Source organism: Vicugna pacos, chromosome 6, assembly GCF_048564905.1.
Source record: "Vicugna pacos chromosome 6, VicPac4, whole genome shotgun sequence".
Lineage (NCBI taxonomy): Eukaryota > Metazoa > Chordata > Mammalia > Artiodactyla > Camelidae > Vicugna > Vicugna pacos.
In genome coordinates, this window is record NC_132992.1 from 89,497,437 (window position 1) to 89,517,773 (window position 20,337).

Here is a 20,337-nt window from a genome sequence, read left to right on the forward strand (position 1 = left end):
TGTTTTTGGCTCCTGAAATTCCGCGTGCTCTCGCCGAATCTCGTGCCTTTTCAGTTGCTGTTTCTTTGGCCGGAGGTGCCTTTTCACTGCATTCCTTTCCTCTGCCTTTAAAGTGATGATGATGATGCAATGATGATGGTAAGAAGCCCCAGGCAAGCCCTTGTCGTCCCTCACACCCCGCCCGACCATCATCAGGGAGCCTTCTCTTTTGCCCCTGAGGTTGGGCTCGGTCCCCCCACTTTGTGAACTCAGGTGATGCTTCCATCTCTTATAACGTTGTGTTTATGGGTCTGTTTTCTTAGCTCGTCTGTGAGTCCTTGAGGCTCAGGGTCGTACCACACTCATCTCTCCGTCCTCTCCCCTCCACTAGCTCCGTAGCTGGCCGCTATGAGATGCAGAATAAGTGTTTGCCAAATGAGTGAGTGGGTAAGTTCATCAGCCCGCAGCCAGTTAGAATGGGTGAGTGAGTCACACAGAGCAAAACAGCATGGGGACGGTCAGAGGGAACAGGAAGAGGAAATCGCTCTTTGAAGTCACGGTGTTTACACCACCTCGAGTCCAAGGGGAGGGAGACATTTCGCTCAGCAAAACGTCCTCCAAGCTCATCGTGTTGCTGCAAATGGCAGGAGTTCCTTCTTTTTAAGGCTGACTAATATTCCGTTGTAGGTATGTACCACATCGCCTTCATCCATTCATCTCTCCGTGGACGTTTAGGTCACTTCCATGTCTTGAAATTGTGAATAACACTTCAGTGAACGTAGGAGTGCAGGAATCTTTTTGAGACCCTGATTTTAATTCCCCTGTATGTTTACCCAGAAGTCGGATTGCTGGAACACATGGTAGTTCTATTTTTAGTATTTTGAGGAAACTCCATACTGTTTCCCATAAGGACAAGTACTACATGATATTGTTTATAGGATGAATCAAAAATAGTCAAACTCATAGAGGCAGGAGGTGGAATGGTGGTTTCCAGGGGCTGGGGGAGGAGTGGAGAAGGGGGTGTGGAAGATACACAGATGTAAGAAGAATAAGTCTTAGAGATCTACTCTACAGCCTGTAGTTAACAATACGGATTTATGTCTAGAAGCTCTGCTAAGAATGCAGATCTTGTGTTACGTGTTCTTATTATAAATACAGTAATAATAATTAAAAGAGCAGAAAAAACTTTTGGAGGTGGTGGTTACGTTTATGGAATACATCATGCGATGGTTTCACAGGTGCATACTTATCTCCAAACTCATCAAGGTATATGCATTAATTATGTACAGCTTTTGTATGCTTACAAAAGGTGGTGAGAGAGAGAGGCAGGGCGCTGCTTCAGAAGAGTGGGAGGCAGCTGAATGAGGCTGGCTGGGGAGTGTGACCTTTTACTCCACTGAATTTGGTCTTGGATGGCTACTCACTAAAGAGACCCTTCTGTCTGCCCCATGAGTGGACGGGAGTGCAGACAGTCCCACACGGCAAGCAAAATCACGTTGGGCAAGAAGCTGTACGGATGAGTTTGGTAAGGAAGAGAACTGGTGAGAATGTGGAGTTTCACAATGAGCCTTAATCATTACGCAAACTATGACGATCACTACAGAAAACTGTGCAGGGAGTCGAACTGAGACAGGAAGGACAGCGGCAGAAAACATAAAAGCAGAGATGGAATATCTTTTCCTGAAAATAGAGCAAAGAGAGAAAGAAAAGATGGGCTATGGTTGTGCTGTTTAATATAAATATAATAAGGGATCCATATGTAATTTTCCACTCACTGCACTTTAAAAGAACATGAAATCAATTATAATTCAATAAAAAATTTTAAAGAGCATAAAAAGCAACAAGTGAAATTTTCTAATAATATTTTTTAACTTTTTTCTATTGAGTTACAATAATTTTACAATGTTGTGTCAAATTCCAGAGTAGAGCACAGTTTTTCAATTATACATGAACATATATATATTCATTGTCACATTTTTTTTTCGCTGTGAGCTACCACAAGATCTTGTATGACCCAGTCATCTTACTCCTGAGCATATATCTAGAAGGAACCCTATTTCAAAAAGACACCTGCACCCCAATGTTCATAGCAGCACTATTTACAACAGCCAAGACATGGAAACAGCCTAAATGTCCATCAACAGATGACTGGATAAAGAAGATGTGGTATATTTATACAATGGAATACTACTCAGCCATAAAAACCGACAACATAATGCCATTTGCAGCAACATGGATGTCCCTGGAGAATGTCATTCTAAGTGAAGTAAACCAGAGAGAGAAAAATACCATATGAGATCGCTCATGTATGGAATCTAAAAAAAAATGAACATAAATACAAAACAAAAACGGACTCATAGACATAGAATACAAACTTGTGGTTGCCAAGGGGGCGGAAGGTGGGAAGGGAGAGACTGGGAGTTTGAAATTTGTAGGTGCTGACAGGCATATGCAGAATAGATAAGCAAGATTATACTGTATAGCACAGGGAAATATATACAAGATCTAATAATATATTTTATTTAACCTCATTTGTTTAAAATATTATTTCAATCTGTAAACCACAAAAAGTTATTAATGAGAGATTTTTCCTCCTTGTCCGTGTTCTAAGTAGTCAAGCCCCAGTGTGCATTTGTAATACTTCCAATGCCTGTCACATTTCAAGTGTCCCAGAGCCAGCGTGGCCCGTGACCTCAGTGCTGGGGAGCATGGGCTTCAGAGGCACTGTTGTTGTGTTGTTCCATGACCGGTAATTCCATGTAACCGGCCTTGAGTAAATGTGGAGAAGCACCCTTGATGTCAAGACACAGAACTTGAGTGAGGCCACCAGTTAGAGAGGTGGGACTTCTGTTCTGGTGGTCCCAGGGCCAGCATGAGAGTGCCATGAGGTCTCAGACGAGCCCCTTCCCCTCTCAATGTGCAGTGGAAATCAGCACCTGCAAAATGAAGGGGTTGAACCAGACATGATGGTGTTTTCAAAGCACCTCCCTGAATCTCTTGTAACCTTGACAACCACTCAGAGTTGGAACTAGAGTCCTCAAGGGTAGATGGAGACCCCAAGGCTCAGCTATGTCATATATGGTATCAAGGGGCATGTTGACAGCAGGCCCCAGAGTCAGGGGGCGAGGCCAGGGCTGTGACCAGACCCGCCGGCTTGTGAGTGATGGTTGCTTGATGAAAAGTTACTGGAATCTGAAGTGTGTCTATACCTAGCAGATTTTATTTGCTGAATTGCTGCGAATGGCCATGTTGCGAGTAGGAACCTTCTGTTCTGGGCTGCTTCCTGCCTTCTCTTGCAAGCCTCGAAGGCTGCCTTTCATCCTATTTAGGTTAGAACAAAAACACATTTCAAACATGGTTTCTTCCCTCCACCTCTCCCTTGTTCAGGCTGATTTGGGCTCTTGGGTATTCACGGAGAAGGCTCCCTGTCACTTTCTCCACATTTTCTGAAAAGAGGGAACTGGAAAAAAAAAATCAAACACTAGGAAGGTTATTGCAGCATCAGAAATCTCAACAGGGGCTTGGTTAAGTCACCGCCTCTGTGGGAAGCAAGAGCGCACCTGTACAGCCTCCTGAAGCTCCCCGACTCTTAGCAGGTCCTCCCTGCTCCCCGCAGAAAACCCATAATCACTTCTCCTGCCATCCTCGGACCACTGATGTCAAGAAAGCCCACACACCAGGGCCCTGTCCCCAGGCGGGAGAACCGGTTTCCCAGCATAGACTTTTCTTCCACGTTGACTTGTGTTCAAGTCTCTGTTTCTCACTTAGCATGTGACTTTGGAAGCATCTTTTATTCTGTCTTCATTTTGGTGTCCTTACTATAAGAGTTACATTAATAATAATACTTTTTCCCAGTGCTGCTGTGAGTATTGAATGAAAGTGTGCAAGGGAAATGCCTACTGGGTCCTGGCACATGAAGAAGGATCCCTAAAGCCAAGCTGCTCTTCCTGGCCGTAGAGGCAAGGGCACTGCGGAGGCGGTGGGTGTCTCAGTGTTACCGAGTCCAGGCTTGCACTGCTCGCTGCATGACAAGCCAAGGAATCAAGAAACGAGGTGTTGGGGCAAAGAACAGTGACTTTATTAGGAAAGCCAGCAGACCGAGAAGATGGTGGACTAGTGTCCCAAAGAACCATTTTGCCTGAGTTAGACGTCAGCCTTCCTTTAGGCAGTGTGCACACTTCTCCTGTAAGCAAAGAGGAGGCTTGGCCTCAGGTGGTTTCCATTCCATAATGTAGCTGTGAGTCGCCACATCAGTTACCAAATGCTATGACAAGATGTCACCAGACGAGGATCCTTGTGATAGCTTGGGTGTGGCCATCCCACACAGGCATCCTTGGGGGATGGCCAAGTGACATCCTCTGTGTTTTTCAGACACCAATGGCATCCTTCTCTTCCACGGAACCCTGACTCAGGCTCAGAATTCTTAGCATCGCCCAGGGATGCTGCCAGCCACCCTTCCTCTGGGCTTGTTATCCCTTTTCTCCTGTTCTCTCGTCTCTCCGCTGACATGGGGGAGGGGCAAAATGCTGAACTTGACTTCTTTTGTGATTAGCAGCACCAGGTTCAAATTTATTAGTCCCAGGAGCAGGAGGAAAATGAGTTAAATGCCCTGATTTAATTAAGCCACCTAATGGTTTCAGCTTACATAAATTCTCACCTGATCAGTCCAGCATCTCTTAAATACATTATCCCTGGCACTTTGCAGGAAGACAGTGAGCTAGATCCCCCAAACGCAAAGCAGATCCTGGTCCCAAAGCACTCAGCTCAGAGGCAGAGAAGAGAACCAATCTGTCCTGTCCCAATATCGGAATCTTTCATGTCCTCAGATGAGATGGTCTGCCGAAGATCATCAGAGCCCAGAGCAGCTGGCTACCTTCTGGGGTTGGTAGAGTTACATCACCATGATCCATTACTCTGCTTTCTGCGAACCTGCCTTACTCCCAGAGAGGGGGTCCAGTGCAGTGAAATGATTCATGGCTTGGGTGTCAGAAACCTGGGATTGAGTCGCTTACCTGCTATGTGATCTCAGCAAGCCATTTAACCTCTTGAGTGTGTTTGCTCTCATCTGCAAAATAAGCATGGCGGTGCCACCGTCCTTAGACTGCCGTGAGGGTTAGAGGAGGTGATGGTCCTAGAATGCATGGCTTCGGGAGCTCACTCCTTTTAGCATTACTGTCCAGCGTACAGAAAGCAGAAGATGCATCTGGACATCCAAGACGGACACGGCGACTTGTTCAGGGAAGAAGGATTCTGTGTCCGACAACAGTGGCAGCGTTTTGACCGCTGGGCTAGCACACTGCAAGCAGCACGGCTAACCTCCTCAACAGCGCTGGAAGGTGGAGTTGATTGATTTCCCAATTTAAAGTGAGGGCAATCAAGACCAGAGATTCAAAGTCATTTGCCCAATCTCATAACTAGTACGTGTCAGAATAAGAATTCTCACTCTAGCCCACTGATGTTTCTGACTACATGCATAACTCTTTCCTTCTTGATTTTCTCATTCCCAAGTGCAGGTAAATGACAAAATTAAAAAAACAGAAAATGTCTTACAAGTAGGTAGGCAAGCAATCAGCACCACTGGTGGGGATAAGGTGGAGTCAGGAGGTGGAGAGGGCAGAAAGCTCCGCAGAGCAGATTTACAACGGATGCGGCGCGGTGTCTCCAGTAAACAGGACACAGCGAAGCGCTCACTGCCTTCTCTTTTACAGGAGATTTCACTGTGTTCACGAGGCTAGCCCTAAATCACGACAAGTGTGGGATGGAGTTCAGGGATCTTGCTTTCAGAAGACAGAAGACAGAAGACAGCGTGCATGAAAGTAGCTCATTTTAGAAAGTTGTCATTGTGATAGATTTTGTCAAAAGCGATGACATAAAATATTTGAGGCTTCAAGAGAGAAATCTCTGTGGCCCAGTGGGTGGCATGGAGCAGGCGCCCAAAAGGAAAGTGTTGATTGGAACGATGAAGAAAGGAATAATGAGCAACTTAACAGTCACAACCCAAGAATTCCCGAGAAAGGAGTTCCGGGTAATTATGACTGCCGCGTGGGTGACTAGCAGGCCAGGTCTCCGAACTTTTTTCTGAGATTCACGTATTTGATTTTCCGGAAGCCACAAGAGCCAAGAGCACGCTCGCTACGCATGGTGGGGTAGAAGAGAAGGCACCTTTGGGGGGGGGAGGAATTATTTTATTCATTGAATGTCTAAGAAAATGTTCTAGCGATAACACGGTGCTTGCAAAGACTTTGGCTATCTTATAGAGCTCTCTCCAGGAGGACTTTGAGCTCTGTCAGTGAGGAATGGAGACCTTCAGTCCAAGCAGAGACTCTGCAGATCGAATGTCAGTAGGTGGGGCTTTTCCAGAAGTCTGTAGAGAATTCAAAAGCATAATTCTATCAAAGTGGTGTTTAACAAGCACACACCAAGTGTTCATACGGGCTCAGCACTGTGCCCGTCCTTGGGGAAGCAGGGGCAGGGCCACTGCAGTCAAGATGCTCCAAGTACGCTGGTCATGGACCAGGTGGCCCCCAGAGTCGGGTGTCATTTTAGTACTCACAACACCTCCACAAGTGTAGGTCATCACGCCAATTTTCTAGAGAAGGAAACCAAGGCCAGGAGAGGTTACACAGTTTTCCATTGTGTTCAAACAGCTCAGAAGTGACTGACAATGACAGAAATAAATGATGGCTATCTATCTATCTATCCACACACACATATACTTGTGTGTGTATATTTATATATATAAAATGATGGAAAGAATATATATCCATCATTATTATGTCCATTGTGATCAGTCACTTCCTAGCTGAGCTGTTTGTATATATGCACATACATACACATACACACACATAAAATACATATATGATGATGGAAGAGGTATATATCCATCATCATTATTTCTCTCTATCTCTATATGTATCTATAATCAGTAACATTTTCAAAAAAACTTTGACTCCTTATCTCCCTGGAAAAAAAACCCAAGAACTTATGAGCATTTATATTCAGTTAGGATACTCACGTCTCTGCTGTTGAGTATTATACAGTATTTCCTTTCTGAAAGTGTGATTATTTTATCTAAATTATCTGCCAATGATACAAGAAATATGCATGTCACTGCAAATTTAAACCCGTTCCCCAAGCCAGATCATCTTGGGAGGGTGAGAAACCACCCCTACTTCCCATAAGGTCAAGACGTGTTTCCCTGTCCAGGTGCCTAGACATCCCACAGGCAAATTCTCTATCACACTCTGACACGTAAAACCCTGATAGATCTCCCCACCTCCGGATACCATCTGTTCATTAAAGTCAACATTACATCTTTTTGTCCCAGAGAGCCCTAGGCAATCCTCAAATTTTCCTGGACTGTAGAAAAAAAATGGCCATAAATTTAAAGACGATAGAGTGATCATCTTCTAGAAATGATCCATCCTCTAGGAAGGGATGGAAGGAGAAAAGGAGGGAAAGAGGGAAGGAAGGAAGGAGGAAAGGAAGAAACCAAAGCAGGAGTTGTTTAGTTTTACCTGTACTGCGAATTCAGATTCAGAAATGATCTTACAGCAACTCGACCCTGTGTTTGCAACCTTATGTGTGTCCATACTGGGCATAGGTTAATTTCTGTTCCCGGACAGGGCTTCCTCCATTGTAGAGCCGTAGTGTAGAGGGGTTGTGATGCTGTTTGGTATGTTTCTTGTCTTTTCTTCTTCTTCTTATCACTTTTTGGTGTGAACATTCAGAAATAGAGCGTTGGCTTCTGTTGGTATCTCAACATGTATTTTTCTTAGAGCAGCTTTATTTAGTTGGGAAAGTGAGTAATGCATTTTTTAATCCTTTGTAGAGAAAAGCTAGGCTAGGGGAATCACAGAGCAACACTGCTGAAATCTGTGGGACTCAGAAAGTTTCCCCTCACCCCTCCCTCTCCACGTTGAAATAGACAAACGACCAACCTGCGTGAGAGAACATAACCGATCCTCTTGTTGGGTCCAGGGACCATCTTCCTATGGGCGGGACTGGCATACCCGAGGGGCCCGAGGTGGGGGAACCCGGCTACGTGAAGAAAGGGAAGGTGAGTATGCTTGGGGTCTTCATCACTATGGAGTCAACTTGTCATCCAAGCGCCATGATTATTGTTTTTCACGTTCACCGCATGCTTTCCTGGGAGGAGATAAGAACAAAACTTACATAGCAAGGTAATAAAATGGCAAGAGCAGAATTTTTTTTCTCTTAATCTAGGTGACATTTCGATAATGACGGAGTGTGCAACACTCAGGATATTAAAGTTTTACTTCCCAGGCAAATCAGAGAAACATGGCTCATCTGCAGAAACCCAAGCTGAGGAGTTAACAGAGATGGCTGTTTGCCTGTCTGTGTCTGTCTGTTAGGACAGAGCATATTAGCAGTCTAAGAAAAGACACCTAGAACTCTTCACGAGAGCAGGGAGAAACCCAGCGTCCTTTAGGTGACACAGATGAGGACTTGCATTAGCTGGCGCTCGGGGCAAAGCTTCGAATCCCTTCCAGGTCAGAGGAGGCAGCCATTAAATACCCAGCTCCTGTCAACAATGATATGGGAGCCGATGGGGTTGCAGGCTGCACAGCTCTTCCAATTCCAATTTTTCAAGAAATTGTGAATATAGGCTCCCATAAAAGCCAAAATCGTCATTCTGAAGGTCACCCCAAAGTTTTGCGTGGGTCTGTGGTACTCACGGCCAGCCTTTTGGAGGTCTCTGCTCAGATAATAATAACCACTATTATCGATCAATACATAGAGCTAAACACATTATAACCAACTGTGTCACTTACTCATCTTGGGAGGCAGCCAGGGTGGCGTGTGGAATTTCAGACTTGAAATTAAGTCCTTTCCATGTCACTGAGTGGCTTTTGCTTAATCTCCTTGTGCCTCTACTGAGGAAAATGGGACTGAAGACGTCGCCTACTCCTTCAGGTTGTGCTGGGGACCACAGGTGTTGATGTGACAAACGTAAGACAGAATGTACACTCAGTGGGTGTCAGCTGGTACCATTATTATCGTGGTGGCGGCCATTTAGATAAGAAGGAATTACCCATTTTACCGTCTAGGAAACTGGGACTTGGTTGTCAGCTCCACAGGCTACTTCAGTAATGAAGCCGATAATATGATCTAACGTATCTGCTAGTCGTGACTGCACACACACACACACACACACACCCCAGCATTATTACACTCTTTAGGAACTGGACCTAATTCACTCAGAACTCTACTGAGTACAGGTTTTTTTTTTTATTATTTCCTCTGTTAAATAGTAATTAGTCCAAACAAATCAAGATCATAGTATTTTGGAAGTAAGAATTCTCCCTCAGTCACCACTCTTTTACTTAGCACTTGCTACAAAGTGGTCAGAGACATCAACATTTTTGGAGTGGAAAGGATTTATGTATTGCTTGGCTCAATCTTGTAAGTCTCGCAAATAGGGAAACTGAGATCCACAGAGGCCAAAATTCCTACAGCAAGTAGTCAAATCAAATTCCTTCCAATGTTAACAGATATTTCTACGCTACTTTCCTTATTCCTAAATAATATCTAAAAACTTTTTAATCCTGTACAATGGGATTATTGAGGTTGCCAGATTCTTATCACAGCAGCCTGGTCTATTTGCTGTGTGACCATGAGAAAGTCTATTCATCTCCCTGAGCTCCTCATCTAGGAAACAGGGGTTGTGATCAAATCTCTCCCAGCCCTGAAACACACTAGGTTGCAAACCATCACCTATACTTTTGTGTAACATGCGGGCTGCAATCCCTCTGACCACAATGACCCAAAGGACTTGTCAGAATGGATTGCCCATCAGACCACTGTCAAGATCCATTGCTTAAGTGAGCAGCTGAGAAATATCTTCATCTTGCAAGGTCATCTGCTTTTCCTGCCAACCTGTCTCATCTTTGTAGCTTTTTTTTCCTAAATGATGTCCTATCTCTCAAAGAAGATGAAGGGCATCTAGAATGTCAGGAAAAGCTCCAGGGAGGTCCTTTGTGGTGTGATTAGAAGCCTAAAACCTGAGAATGATGTTTTCCATGGAAGGAGACTCACATTGGCCCAGTTGTTTTGTAACAAAGGGCCCACACTTGTATTGGCAGACCCACACAGGTGTGTACACGTGCCTGTCCCAATTCATCATCTTTCAAGGCCAATGTCACCTCCTCCATGCTGCCTTCTTTACTCATCCAACTAGAAGCCCTCTTCCCTCCCCCATCCCTGTCCCCCCTGAAAGCTTTCCCAGTTCTTTGCTTTTGCCTGCGGCATTAATCAGTGTCTCAATTTGGTCTATACTTCATTAGAAAGTAGGGTGGTATAATGAAAAGATTGTGAATAATGCATTGCACTGACCTGGCTTAAATCATGGTTATGTCACATAATGTAATATTGGGTATTTAGTCAGCCTAAGTAAACTTGGGCTTCTCATCAGGAAAATGGGCATAATGATATCTGTCTTTTCGAGAGCTTGTAAAGATTAAATGTTAAAAATACCTAATGCATTATGGGCTTCACATACAGTTACTGTATATCCATATTCAGCTTTTATATATGTTCCACCACCCCTTCCAACACGTCGGCTCTGTGATGAAGTCTATGTCATATTTATATCTGTTCCCTACGATCCTGTGTTGTAGAGAGCTGGAAACACCTTCCATAAATGTTTGTTAAATGAACGTGTAACTATTTTGCTATTCATTTCTAAATTCATGCTCACTACCTTCAGAATGAAATTGAGTTTTCGAGGTTCTATCCACCACTATCCATGATGTGGATAGTAAAATAAATTGAATGTGAAAATATGGGAAAATTAGGCAGAAGGCCTTTTGTTACTTGGGAATGAAATGAATCATATCAAATTTTCAAGGCTCTACCCATGAATTATCTGTAAGGTGGGTAGTAAAATAAATTGAATGTTAAATTATGGGAAAATTAGGAAAAGGAATTGATACAGCTTAGTAATGAAAACACGTCTTTTTGCATGTGGGCAAAGAAGTGACGGCTGTACCTGAATAATATGTGTTGTTTGCTTTTTTTTTTAAGTTGTGTTATCCTTGACCCCCCCTCCCAACATTTTATTGGATTCTTGAAAGTCATTCTCTGTGCATTTACACTATTTCAAAACATCTGCTGCTTGGCTTTGGGGTTCAAGCTGTGCATTAGGGTTCTGAGAATTCGCAGAGAAATTTCAGAACAGATCATCTGTCTGAAGAACTCGGTAGGAAATACATAGAAGTCTGCTCTTTTATGAGAGCACCTATAGCCGTCTTGAAACGTTTGAAACCCAATTCCTTTACAATTTCCGTGTCCTGTTATTTCCCACCAAACTATGTTTTTGCTATTTACATCTCTTTACGGGACCCTGTGGTCCAGCTGAGCCAAGGGACCCAATATAGACAGTTCGGGTTTCCTAATCGTAAGCTTCGGTGCTTTCTTTCTAGCTGTGGACCACCTATCACAGTGGCTGAAATTGTCTGATCATCTATGAAGCCACCATGTCCATCCCCAACTCATAACCCATCACACCAGGAGACAGGAATTGATGAGCTCTCATGACTTATGACCCTGAGCCCTTCCCCCCAATCCAGTCCACACATCCTCCTTGTAATGAGTGTCCATGTGGTCCTCAGTCTTTGTGCCCCACCCCGAGTGGATTAGGGGCCTCCTGATAAGCCTCAGTGCCACTTCAGCTCCCTTATTGTCTTCAGGGCAAATCCACTATCCGCACGTAATCGCTCAGCCTGACCTGGAAGCCCCTGTTGCCTGCTCCTGGAGCCAGCTTCCCGCTTCACCCGGAGGCTGCCACACTCGTCCTCTTGGCTCACTCTGAGTCCTGACAGCATCAACCAGAGAGAAATTAAATGCTTTCTTTAAGTAATATTACTAATAGTGAATATTATACAGTATAATTTGAATGTATCACAGATTTGATTTGCCACTCAGATTTATGTGGCACTGATCAAGGCTAGAAATCTGGGAAATTCCCTTCCTTCTGTATGATGCTTCTACTACTGAGTCAAACATAAATATTGTGCCGTATAAGGTGGCGTCTAAGAGAAGAGCGTGCGCGCACATGCACGCATACACACACACACACACACACACACACACACACACACACACACGCCCCACTGGCCAAATGGAGGATGCAGGTCTTTAATTCTAATGCCAGACCTTTTACTCAGCAATTCTAAGTCGGGACTATATGTAATACTGAGAAGCCCTTGTTCACAGTAGATAGTTAAGATATTCTAATTTCTCTTCTCAAATTAATTCCCATTAAGACATGCAGATTTTTAACTGAGACCCTCCTTAATAGTATTTGCAGGTCAAAGTGGAAAAAATGGACACCAAGGGAACCTCAGAGACTCGGATGGAAGCCGTTATGGTGGTAGAAACAGCTCCCACGACCTTGGAAAAGCTCCAAAGCTTTTTGGAGGGAAAATGGCCCCTCGGATGAAATCCAGTGTCTGCCCAGGGTCTGGGCGGCCGTGGGCTGCTTCGGAACAGCAGGGCCCCCCTGCATTTACTTCTGACTCGTTCCCTCAAGTAATACGGAGTGTTCAGTAAAGTGGGTGACTTACTATGAATCACAATCGATTTACAATCTCTACACCTTCAAACTTAATGCAGCCAAAGAGATCATGGGCAAAAGATAAAACGAGACACACGGGATGACCAGTTATATGACCAGAGCCCAAAATCTGGGCCCCCTGGACTACGGTTTCTTCACACATCAAACAAGAGCGTCAGACCAAACACACTCAGCATCCTCTCCCAGCTGCGAAATGACTCACATCACCGATCCCGTGATGCTATGTAGAACCAATTCCTTCATCCACACGGAGATTAACTCTTCCGAGCTAGCAGAAAGCCAGGCAAGTGCAATCAACGTGGAAGGTTTTTTTTTTTTTTTATTTTCCAGGAAACAAAATTTTAAAAGTCGTCTTTCGCACGCACCCCTGGCAGGTGCTGCCTGTTGCACTGTGTTCCCCTAAACCAGGAGGAGAAGTCTCGATTGAAACGCTAAAGAGAAGCAAGCTGTATAATAAGACTGCGTCCCCTTTGGGTCTCCATATAATTTACACATAAAATAAAATTGCACATGGCTTTGTCTCCTAGAGTATTTGTTTAATTATCCACTTTTCAAGATGCTTTTTTCTTCAGTTAATTTCCAGTATTTAAAAGAGGAATAAAAATGTCAGTTTGTCTGCACACCTGATGATTAAACATGGTGTGGGGAAAATTACATTATCTCATGGTAAAAATTTGTCCAGCTTTAATCACTAACACTTAGCGAGGATTCTTCTCTTTTCCTTCTCCTCTAAGGGTGGTCTTTGAATTTCTCCCTCCCTTCCTTTCCTTGGAAAACGAAAGAGAATCAGGTTGAAGGAATGGCACATGCTGTCCCCTTTTTTCCTGACACCTATGGATCTAGTTTTACCATGAAAAAGTGCTATAGGAAACTCTGCTAGAGGAAAATCCGATTTCTGCTTGATTCACATTTTTTCTCCCCAAAACTGAGCAGTCGGCTAACATAAGAACTAATGAAAAAAATCCAGCAATTCATTGAAGTTTTACCCTTCTGCTTTTAAAGCTGGTCCCTTGTTCTAGGTGAGCTATTCCACCATAATTTGCACCTATGTCACCTTGGAGTTAATAATAGTAATAACAATAACAGCAATAATCAAACAACAATAAACCAAAACCCTCCACTCGGCGCTGAAATGCCCTCTTCCGTGGGCTTTGTCATTTTCAAAGCCTGGCTCCCCAGCGCTCTCTTATACTGAAAATATTGATCAGCCCCTTCTAATGTTTTCAAACTGGGAACCTAGGCAAAGCCAGTATTTTTATGCACTGGTCTTAGATAGGGAGAAAAAAAATCCTTTTTAATAAGAAGACCAAAAAGGAAGATTTAAAACTAGAAGGACAAAAGAGGAATGTTTGTTAAATGCTTTCCCCTCTTTTTAATTGAAGTATAGTTTATGTACAATGTGTATGTTACAGGTGTACAATATAGTTATTCACAATTTTAAAAGTTTTTATACTTCATTTATAGTTATGAAATATTGGCTGTATTCCCTGTGGTGGGCAAGATATCCTTGTAGCTGATTTTATACATGTATGATCATTCGTACCTCTTACCCCACTACCCCGCTGTTGCCCCGCCACCTTCCCTCTCCCCTCTGGTAACCACTACTTTGTTCTATCTGTGAATCTATTTATTTTTTGTTATATCCACCAGATTTTTAAAGTTTCTTTAGACTCCACATACAAGTGATATCACACAGGGTTTGTCTTTCTCTGTCTGACTTACTTCACTTAGCAGAGCACTCTCCAACTCATCCATGTTGCTGCAAATGGCAAAACTTCATTCTTTTTATGGCTGAATAGTATTCCATTGTATATATACACACCACATCTCCTTTATCCACTCATATGTTGATGGACAGTTAGGTTGCTTCCACGTTTTGGCAATTGTAAATAATTCTGCTATGAATATTGGGGATGCATGTATCTTTTCAAATTAATGCTTTTGTTTTTTTTTTTCAGATATACACCCAGGAGTGGAATTGCTGGGTCACACGGTAGTTTCATGTTTAGTTTTTCTGAGAAACTTCCATACTGTTTTCCACAGTGGCTTCACCAATTTGCATTACCACCAGCAGTGTAAGAGGGCTCCCTTTTCTTGCCAACGTTTTTTATTTGTATTTCTTTTTAAGAATGATCATATTTTATTTATTTCAAAAAGTGCATTCTTCTAGTTTTATTGAGATGTAATTGATATACAGCACCGTATATTTCTTTGAGGGGGTAATTAGGTATTTATTTATTTATTTATTTCGTGGAGGTACTGGGGCTTGAGCCCAGGGCCTCATGCCTGCGAGGCAGGCACCCCACCACTGAGCTGTACCCACCTTCCTATTTGTGTCCTTTTTGCTGATGGCCGTTCTGACAGGTGCGAGGTGATAGCTCACTGCAGTTTTGCTTTGCATTTCCCTAATGATTAGTGATATTGAGCATCTTTCCAATCCTTTCCTTAGATACTAGAGTTTTTTGGGGTTTTTTGACTTTAACCCCCACCGCCCACACACACACACGCACACACACTGATGTTCTTCTCCTCTCATTGTCTGCACACTGTTGAGCTGAATCTGCACTCTTACCAGCCAATATTGTTATATTCCGAAATAAGAGTCACTCCTCATATTTAAGCAGTGATTTTGTGGTTCTCACGTTTCAGTCCCACAGATGTCACAGGCACAGACTTTTAGGCAGATACGATATGCATTAAAATTCTTTTCTAGGAAACAGGTAGGTTCTTTAAAATCTTCTTAGGTGGGGTGCCTTCGGATAGATAAGGAAACCCAGCCAGGAAGCAGAAAGGTTAGACAGATGTTAAAAGGTCTCCTATCTTTTTTTTTTGCCATAGCAACTTATTAACATTAACATTTATAAGTTAGGTTTATAAAGAACTTCCCCCTGCGTAACTAATTTAGTTCTCAGATAAATTCTGTGAAGTAAGTTCTGTTTTCCTTATTTTAAAGATAATGAAATTATGCTGTTTCAAATTAAGCTAATTTTAAATATAGCCAAACTCGGTCGTCTTGTCTTTTCCATTTCAAAGATGATGAAAGCAAGGCTCAGAGAGGACTATGCCGGCCTTCCTGGGCCCCCAGCTTCCTCCTGTTTCTGCCTTTCTGTGTCTCCTCTCCCCTGTCCCCGGCTGTGGTGCAGCATGACTTCCCCACTTTGTCGTTGGGATAAGTAAAGTCAGAGGGGACTGTCACCCTGAGCAAGACCAGGACGAAACACCAAGGGCCGACACGGAGCATCAGCCCTGCCAGCTTTCTTGGAAGTGAGAGCCATTCAGAGGATATTTTCAAGTGTCAAATGGAAAAGCAGTCATGTCCATCTCTGGAGTCACCCCGGACCAGCCCTGCTGGACAAGGCCATGGCCAGAATGCTGCACTTCCCTGGCAGCTAGCACACTGCGCCCCCTCCACCAGCAGCAGGACTGTCCTCCCCACCTTGTTCTACAGCCCAGGAAGCCGGGGCTGCGATGTCCAGTCCACACCGTGGCGTAGGCCCCACAGGTGACTGTCCCGTAGCGCCACCTCAAGGGCAGGGGAAGAAAAAGGTCAAGAAGAAATGAGTGTAAAAGAGGGAGGAAGTCTGAGCTAATAGAAGCTTATACATCAGGGGCTTATTTTTCTCTTGGAAAAGAATTTGCTCATCTAACAAGAAGTCTGGATGCAGGCAGTTCCAGGGCTGATTCAGCTGCTCACCAAGGTCATTAAAGACCTTGGCTGTCCCCACCTGCTACGCCATACACAACATGCCAACGGATGTCCCCTCATGTTTGCAGGGTGTCTGCAGCAGCTCCGAGCATCGCCTCCTCGTACAGCAAGGTGCAAAAGCAGCAAGAAACAGGTCTCTCTTTTTCTCTCCTTTTTAAAACTGATTTCTCAATATGTTCTAAATATGTGACAGGCATTAATTTAGGTCCATTGCCCACAACACATCATCAGTTTTCCTGATAGCCCGCCTCATTTTCTAAAGAAGGGATGGATAAATCCATCCTCCCACCCATCCATCCCCTCAAGGACTCTTCTACTCAGAGCTTGAGGGGCCAGAGATGACCCAGTCAGGTTTCCTTTCACTGCTCCGGCCCTCACTCTCTTCTGGGGGAAGGTGCACATGGAGACAGATGACCTAGGGCAGCACGATATGTGCTATGACACGTGTGTGTCCACCGAGCAACTGGAAGCCAGAAGGTCTCTGAGGTCCAACAACGACGTCACTAAGCTGGTGTCCCCTTCTTAGAAGGAGGGCAGCTTTCTGCTCTAGTATTGGAACAACACGACTCTTTGTTCACATCTAATCTTGAGAAGCATGGCTCTGAACAAGCTTTGAACTCCCCTGAAGGTGATTAAAGCTAACATTTAAGTCGTTATCCCAAACTATCATCACAGACTAAATATAGGCGCTTGCCACTGTCAACCCACTTTAATTCCAGAGATATGCAATTTTTTCGTTGAGTCATAAGCTTTCTTTTCCATGACACATGATTAAAAAGAAAGATGAGGCTTTGGGTCTGAGGAATTAAGTGTTCTCTTCCTCGCTTTGGGGAGAAGAGGGCAGAGCACACTGATGAACAAGCTGTGCGTGTCGCTTTTTCTAGAACAGAGAGAAGCACTGGACGCGCCCTCTGTGAAGTTGGTGGAGACTCAGGGGAGAGGCATTCGGAGCAGGTCTTCAGAGAAACCATATTCATGGCTGTTCATCGTGTGACTGACAAGTTTTGCCATTTTCACTCTGCGGTGTGTGGCTACCCCGACTAGCCTGCCTCAAACACATTAAAATCAAAGAGCGAGCCTTTGGTATTCTTAGCAACATAGCAGTGAAAATTGTATTTTAATTTCGATTTTTCTTAAGAATAAATAGTGAGGAATGTTTTACATCTTCAGCTCCCCCATTAAAAGACCATGTAAATTCAGTCAGCTTTATTAGCTCCCATGAACATTAAATTTCTTCCGAAGGTGAGTTATCATTATGTAATTCCACTGTCTAGCATTTACCATAGATTTAAAATGCCTGAAAGGTTTAGCTTAGCAATCTTTTCCCAACAGTGCTAAGGCTGGTTCTGTGTTATAATGTTTGTTTGTTTGTTTGTTTTTCTGATCAAGCATCTTGGAGCACAGGGCTTCATTCATTCTTATGTTAATTTCTTAACTTATTCACTAATTTATTTTTCCGTTCATTTATTCTGAAGACATTTACTTAATCTGTATCTTGTCACCCACCCACACAAGGGCAAGCATTTAAATTAAAATATGTTCCCAGCACACCTGTATCTCACAGTTTGGGAATGAGTGACGTGGAATGAGTGACGTGGAGGAAAAAAACCCTCCTTGGGCTCAGGGGATTTCTCCCTGGAGAGACTTGAGCTGTATTTTGAAGAAAGAGAGCAGATGTTGGTGAACAGGGCATTCTAGACAGGGAGTTTTTGAAAAGAGGAGTTTTAGTTTATTCATCAAAATGTCCGATTCACCTTCACTTAGTATGGTCTAAAGGAGACTTCCATATTCATCAAAACCCAAACTTTGAGGAGCACTGGAGAGTGAACGCAGTGTGAAGTGGAATCATCTAAGCCTGGAGGAAGGCTCCAATGTTCTATGACTCCAGGAAGTTGATTTGTTCCTTCAGGGTCTCATATTCTTGTCCTGAAACATCGAGACCAGCTTAAAATGGGAGAACTTCTCCCCTGAGTGTCGATGCCTTTAGACACAGTCTTGACCACGGTGGTCAGGACTGCAGAGGCCAAGACAGGAATGAGACCTCCCTGTCTGAACGGAGGCCACCCGGCACCACCGAGACCATGTTTATCATTCCTAATCTCCAGCTCAGCTTTGCTTTTTCAAACATCTTTGTTGTGGTGTGATTTCTGTACAGTGAACTACACATGCTTCAGGTGTACAATTTGATGGATTTTGATAGACGTACACACCCATGAAACCACCACCACCAGCAAGCTAGCTAACATTTCCATCGCTCCCCAAGGGGTGCACATTTCAAATTCCCAGTTTATCCCTTCCCACCCCCTTTACCTGCTGGTAACCATAAGTTTTTTCTCTGTGTCTGTGAGCCTGCTTTTGTTTTGTAGGTAAGTTCATTTGCATTATTATTATTTTTTTTTAGATTCCACGTATAAGTGCCATCACATGGCATTTACATTGTTTACGTTGATTGTGACCATTTTGACTGGGAATGTTCACCATGGCCCTTGGAGGGGAGAAGTGAGAGCACCGTTGAAGGAAATCAAGAAACTGAGCAAACATTAGGGAAACACCAGCTGAGATGGACCAGTGAAGACTTTTGCTAATACATCTACTCAACATGCTTTGGGGTAAAGAGAAATATCATTAAAATATTAAGCTGTTCTGTTTTAATTTAAAGATAACCATTGTATTTTAGAGGAGAAATCAAGATGGGATGATCCTTAAAAAAGGTTTCTCCACTGGAAAAAAAATTTTTTTTAAAGTAATAGCTGTAACTAGTATTAAATGAGCAATTACTATGTGCTGGGTATAAGGAAAGTCCTTAAACTGATTTTATCATTAGGTAAAACTCCAAAATGAAATGTCATTTTTCTTTAGACTGGAGGAAACTTCCTCGCAGACTGGCATTGTTTCTCACACTCAGTGTTTGTAAGCACTGAACTAGGGGGAAGCACCTAATATTCGGGTAGAATCCCATAAAATTATTTAATAAAATTATTTTATTTAGTCTTCATGGTAGTTCTCTGCTATTCCATTCATTTTCTCTAGATCAAGTCAATAAGGCTTAAAAAAGAACAATCAGTGGAAGTTTCTTTTGATTTGCAAGGAGGTGGAATCATTTCTGAAACTCAGAATTTGATGTCATATCTCTAGTTTATTTTGTTTTGTTTTTTTTCCATTTTACCACAAGCACCCTTACTTCTCACCATGGCTACACCGGAATCACCTGGGAAGCCGTAGAAATACGTGTGCTGGTCACACTCTCAGATTTTGTTTTAATTGCTCCAGACTGAGGCTAAGGGAGATGCATCTTTAACAAACTCCCCTGTGACTGGTATGCAATTTAAATTGTGAAAACTCATCTGCCGTGTGCGCGGCCACCTGCTTGCATGGACAAATGTGTGCAGAGTTGCTGTCCTGTGTGGATGCTCTGCTGGGACGCTCTGCTAGGCCACTCTGCCCATGTAGAACTGAGGGACTTATTCCCCGGTGGCTGCAAAGGTGGTCAGCTGATAGCCCTTCATGGTCAGCCCTCTTCGGGAACTGCCTCCTGAGGGCAGCCCCAAGCATTAACTGGTCAATGCATGGGGTAGGAATGGCCAATCCCGTGCTCCATCCTGGGCAGGTTGGAGAGATCTCCCCAGCTTCCGAAATCCCTGTGCATCAACTGAGTCCTTGTCATGGGCGAAAGCTCTCAGCCCTGTCTCTCCCTCTGCTCAGCTCTGCGCCCTGCCGTCTGCCCGTCATGATCTCAGAAGCACCCCTGCTAGACCTTGTAGGCAAGTCCCTGTCTCGGAGGCTGCTCCCTGGGGCTTCCACCTTCGACATTCATTCCCTTTGTTCCGGCTTCTCTCCACCAACCTCAGTGCCTTGAGTTTCAACGTCAGGAGTCATTTCTTTGATTCAAGCAGACTCTGCATGAGTTCCCTGTGGGATTCCACATCTGCAGTGCAGCTGACAGGAGAGGGCAGACCACCCCGGGGGGCCCTTCATACCCCTCTGGACACACCTGAAATATACACCTTGCTTATAGAGGGCCTGGTTCTGGTATTATCGCTTCTGAGCCAGAGGG